This window comes from Camelina sativa, chromosome 9, assembly GCF_000633955.1.
Source record: "Camelina sativa cultivar DH55 chromosome 9, Cs, whole genome shotgun sequence".
NCBI lineage: Eukaryota > Viridiplantae > Streptophyta > Magnoliopsida > Brassicales > Brassicaceae > Camelina > Camelina sativa.
The window spans coordinates 25326921-25332406 of record NC_025693.1 but is presented as its reverse complement, the minus strand read 5'-3'; the positions used below and the strand labels follow the sequence as shown (position 1 = coordinate 25332406).

General features: G+C 33.7%; 1 pseudogene; it reads right to left on the bottom strand.

The window, feature by feature from the left end:
- Positions 1–5486, bottom strand: part of LOC104712192 — an 8815-nt pseudogene that overhangs the window by 911 nt on the left and 2418 nt on the right.

Sequence of the window (5486 nt, the reverse complement as noted above, 5' to 3'; positions counted from 1 at the left end):
ACACATTTTTTACAGTTTGCACAAGGGTCAGTCAGTATTTATGTCCTCACTTACCCCAAACAACCTTTCCAGCTGGTGTAACAAGACCAAGCTCACTCACATTGACCTGAAAATCAATTCACATATTGAGATATTAGCACCTATAGCATAGCTGAGATAAGCGAGACCTTAATATGTATAGAGCTTGGGGACTAACCTCGACGATTGTTCCCCTAGTCATGACACCAAGTGATGTATACATGGGACCGTTGGGATTCTTCTTAACTCCAATGATCTCAAGACAGAGAGTGCATTTTAGTTCAGGGTGAGTGACGTGGGCCTTGGTGAAACCAAGACCAGATGGACGGATGAAACGCTCGTACTTTGGAGGTTTCCTTGTGAAAGCAGGTCCAACAAATGTAGCTTTTGTAACCATCCTCTTCCATTGTTTTGCTGTAGTTGATGCAAAAAGCATTAACATAGTTGTAAGCAGACTATTTAGTAACAAATCAAATCAATCCACAAAGTAAACTCCAAATCTATAGTCTATATAGTCTAGAGTAAACTCAATCTAATAGTCTAGAGCCAATTCCTGAATCAATAGCCTCTATATGATAAGGCGTGTTCAAACATAGAGTGATGAAAAAACAAGTAGCTAAATCAGGATACGAAAAACAAAATACATACTTTTTCGTTTCCTAGATCGGATCACTCAGAACATTTCATCTTCAGCGACAGGACGGACCTGTAAAAGGAAAGGGCTATTAGCTGCCAAGAGAGAAGAATTTAAGCTTTACCAATATGTTAAGAGTTTCAACACTGAAAAACAAATACAAAAGCAGAGAAATATATCACCTTAGGAAGAGGAACCTCCCATTTGCCAGCTTTCTCTTTCCTCTTTTGTTTAATGGTGTTGCTAAGAACCTAACACCCACAAAAACACACTTGTTAATGTAATGCCTCAATCAAGTTTCAGAATTATAGAAAATCTCAACTGAAAAAGAAAAAAGGAAAAACAAACCTTGCAAGAAGGACTTACGAAGATTTAAGGAAGAAGTAGTGGATTGTACATTAGATGCGAGAAGATGGAACAACATAATTAGCCGTTTCAAACAAAACCGTTGCGACGGTGACGGAAGACATAGAAGGATGGGTGAAAGTGTAGAGGAGTGGAGAAATTGAATTTGAATGGTTTCCGTAGCAACATTAGATTCTGAAACGCCATGGATCTCGAGTTAAGGAGGGGAGACACGTCAGAAGGTGGAGCGTCCCTGTCACCGCCGAGGAGAGACTTTACGCCGACGATATGCGTTATTATTAGGTTTAGATGGATCTAAAAATGTTCTGGGCTTGGAAACTTGGGATAAATTAAGTAGAGCATTTTGTTAGTTTTATGATTCTTTAGTGGGCTTTTCAATATCCGTAAAACCCAAATTATTAAAACAAAAATGCTGAGGTGGCAGCACCATGAGTGAATAAAGTGAACTTTATATATATAGATACACTAGATGTAAGTAGACATAAATCAAAATCACTAACTATACATAGGAAAAAATTAAATTACTATCTAGTTTGTCTTTTTCTATTCGAAGAATAATTGTCTCAGGTTCCAGGTGAATTTTTATAATTAATCTGATACACCTGATTTTGTTGGCTGATATTAGAGGGAAACCGTATTTGATTTCCAAGAGTTGTTACTTTGGTGAGAACCAGAACCTCAACAAACTCATGAGTTTTTTCACCTATAAACTATACAAAAAAAAATAAATAATAAATTAAAATATTGTAATAACTAAAAAGCTTAGATATTTAAAATTAATATTATACATAAATCATAGAAACGATCATAGAAAAACTGAATTTGTATTTCACATTTGTCACTAACATTATCTTTTAATTAATTATATACATCTGCCACTTTTACACCATGTTAAGTTGATGGTAATATTTTTCACTAAGAAAAATCCACATGTTACCAATATAATTTATGCACTTAACAAATTATCTGAGTAACAGTTCATTAACATCTTCATTTATTGTAGTTCATGTGAAATCATGTATATTGTTAATACATAATTTCAATTAGTATCATTTATCTTTTTAACATAATTTAATTAATGCAACGTAATCTTTTCTAGTAGAAATGATTATAATTAACTGAAAAAGTTAAGATTTTCTACCATGATCATAACTTGGAATTGTCACAACTTGTTGTTGGGTTTTGGTGGATAAACATTTGAAATATCTTAGGGGGGTGTATTCAAATTGACATTTTAAGTGATTTGTGTGAAATTTACAAATTCGATGTTATTCAATCATGGATTTTAAAAAGTCTATTAAAATCCACTGTTATTGAACTGATGATTTAAAAATCTATTTTAAAATCTATTAAAATCCCTTGTTATTGAACTGATAATTTAAAAATCTACTTTAAAATCTACTGTAATTCAAAACAGTTTTGTGGATTAGGATTTTAATAATTTTTAGGGTTCTGGAGGATTCTAGAGGATTTGTTTAGTTAAAAATACAGAAATCCAAATCTCATGGTTTTAGGTGAGATTTGAAAGAATTTTACAGAAAATCATATGAACTTCCCTAAAATCTATCAAAATTCTAAATTTACTAAATCTCATCAAATTCTCCAAAATCATGGTTTGAATACACCCCCGGGTTAATCAAAAACAGAAGGAAAAGGAAAAGATATGAAATATCTTGGGAAAAATGTCAGCCAAGTAAAATATTCTTTGGAATATATATATGCGATATTTGTTGTAAGCCAAGTAAAAATATCTCGTTGGAGTATGTGGACCAAAGTCTTTTACATGATGAAATCCATTTTTGTTAAAACGTTATCTACAAATATATTTCCCAAATTAGGCCTTCCCTTTAGAAAGTGTTTTAGACACGACCTCGATCTGTATTGACTAATAATATGGTCATGGATAAGGAAATGACAAAGGAGAGTTGGGTTTACACGTTGATCCAAACAACAGGGGTGAGTTGCTTAAGTAGTAATAACTTGGGGGTTGGTTCCAAAATAACGCGTTAAACGTATCATTATTTGGAAAACGAGAGTAGCCACGTAGGATAAATCACGTGGTGGTGAACACATAGGTGGCGGAGTACTAACCACTAGTTTTATGATGGAATCTAAGCCAAGAGTTTGTGACGAAGTTTCTGGAAGCAGTAGTGTGGTCATGGTCCATAACATACGTCGGCCAAATTAGCTAGTGGGGCTTGGTTAATGACTGTGATGACACGTTGCAGGCTTTGAGACGATGAATCCTTCTTTAAGCCAAGTGACTCACCATGTGGGACCTTTCAAGAACCTGATCCTAGCCATCACTCCTTGTCTCTTTTTTTTTTTTTTTCTCTTTTTCTTTTCAATAGTGTTCTCCTTTTGTGAAGAACATATAATAGTATACAATACGCGAGAAAATATATTGTATATATTTTAGATATCATTTATCGAATTGAAAATCCAAGTTTTTGACATTCTGTTTTAACTTTTTATTTTTTTCATTCCATCAGTACGTGCGAGTGATCAGAGTAATCAAATAGATAAAAATCACAAATTATGTGATTATCCACATGTTCATGCGTTAAACAAAGGGCATGAAGAAGGTACACAAACCAATCCATGTGACAAAAAAATCACACGTTAGGTGTGTATTTAAAATTGAGAACCATCACTTTCAACATTTTTATATAAATCAGCCTCAAGAACATATAACCCATGCCTATTTCGACAATAGAAGCAAAAGACAACAAAAAAACAGAGGATTCTTTTTTGATACAATAATTAATAATATTATACGGTATATATGGATCTGGAAAATGGCAAGAAGAACAGTGAAGCGAGTGTGTTTCAAATGCCTCTTCATTACCCACGATACTCTAAAGAAGATTACCAAGACATGCCAGAGTGGAAGCTCGATAGGGTTTTAGCAGATTACGGTTTGTCTACTTATGGTGACTTGGCTCACAAGCGAGACTTTGCTATGGGAGCTTTTCTTTGGATTTCAACTCGTAATCCAAAGCTTTATCAAGACAAGGCCAAGGCCATTAACTCCAAACTGAAGAAAGCTACAAAATCAGCTCATGCATAAGGTTTTTACTGGCTACTACTACTACTACTACCTAATGCTTACTAAAATGATGTAATAAAGAAACATGTAAATCAGGATTCAGGAGTTTCGTATAGCAATGTTTGGGAGCGGTTAAAATAAATAACAAGGGTCAGAGATGTAAATGGTAGTTTTCTGCCTTGTGAAAACATTTTCAAAATCTTATTATCTTCATTTTCACTCGCCTGTTCGCTTCTGCTACAATATAGACTTTGGACTTAGAAAATCGCTCTTGAACAAACCAAAACAGAGAACTAGTTGGGGGTGTGGCAACAGAACCACAAGGGCTGGTCTTGAGAATCTCTAAACTATAACATTTACGATTTGGGACTAGAGTTGTATATCAAACTTCGAGACTAATTCTCTTAAAGATTCATTAGAACGATTGCTTATTTGGTCTGCTCTAATTTTCTTCAATGTAACCAGCTAAAAACTAGTTAATCCTCCTTATCTATTTGCAAACTTTTTTATTAAAAAGGGGACAAAGTTTTATGGGTTTGAGATAAATCTTAGGGCCCAAGAAGCAGCGCATACTCCACCAATGGATTTTGTCTTTTGTTGGCAACAAGAAACCCATCAATTGATTAAAGAAAAGTTTTTATTAAAAAAAAAAAACTTTATCAGCGCTGATCTATTTTACTTATTCGTTCATTTGTCTTGAAGACCACACTAACAAGAAACTATCGTCTCCTTTTTTTTTTAACGATTTTAAATGAAATATAAATAGTTAAAAAGGGTTGTTGGAGCAAATCTTTTCCGAATCAGTATATATATAGTTTTGCATTGATCGCTGCATTCTGCAATATTAAGTGAAGACACAATCATATGAGATAAATCTTGTACGTATGCTGACTTTAGTTTCAATTTGGGTGGGACTGTGGGAGTAGAACTGTAGGAGCAACGAATTTTTTGGTCCATGCAGTAAGATCATGGAAAGACGAAGATGTTTGGTTGTCACTCTTTTCAAAGGTTATATTATCGCAAAAATGATATTTATGTTGTAGATAATAACGCAAATATAGAAGATTATTATATATATATGTGTGTATGTATATGTTTATGTTTATGCAATTGTGTAATTGCACAAAGAAAGTAGAGAAGAAACGTGATGGTGAGGGAGAGGGTGAGGGACAATAACACATCTCTTTTTACTTTGAAATCTTATATATTGTCTATATCTCACTCTCATCACATATTTATAGGTACAAAACAAATGATGAGTCACTTAATTAAAAGAGATAAACATGACAAGTGTTAAAACATGTGTCATGTTTAGTGATGAATAATCACTTCTTTATAACACTCCCCCTTGAATATTCATCACTAGAGAATTACGTACTGCCTCATTAAAAACCTTATCATGGAAAAACCCATTGGGAT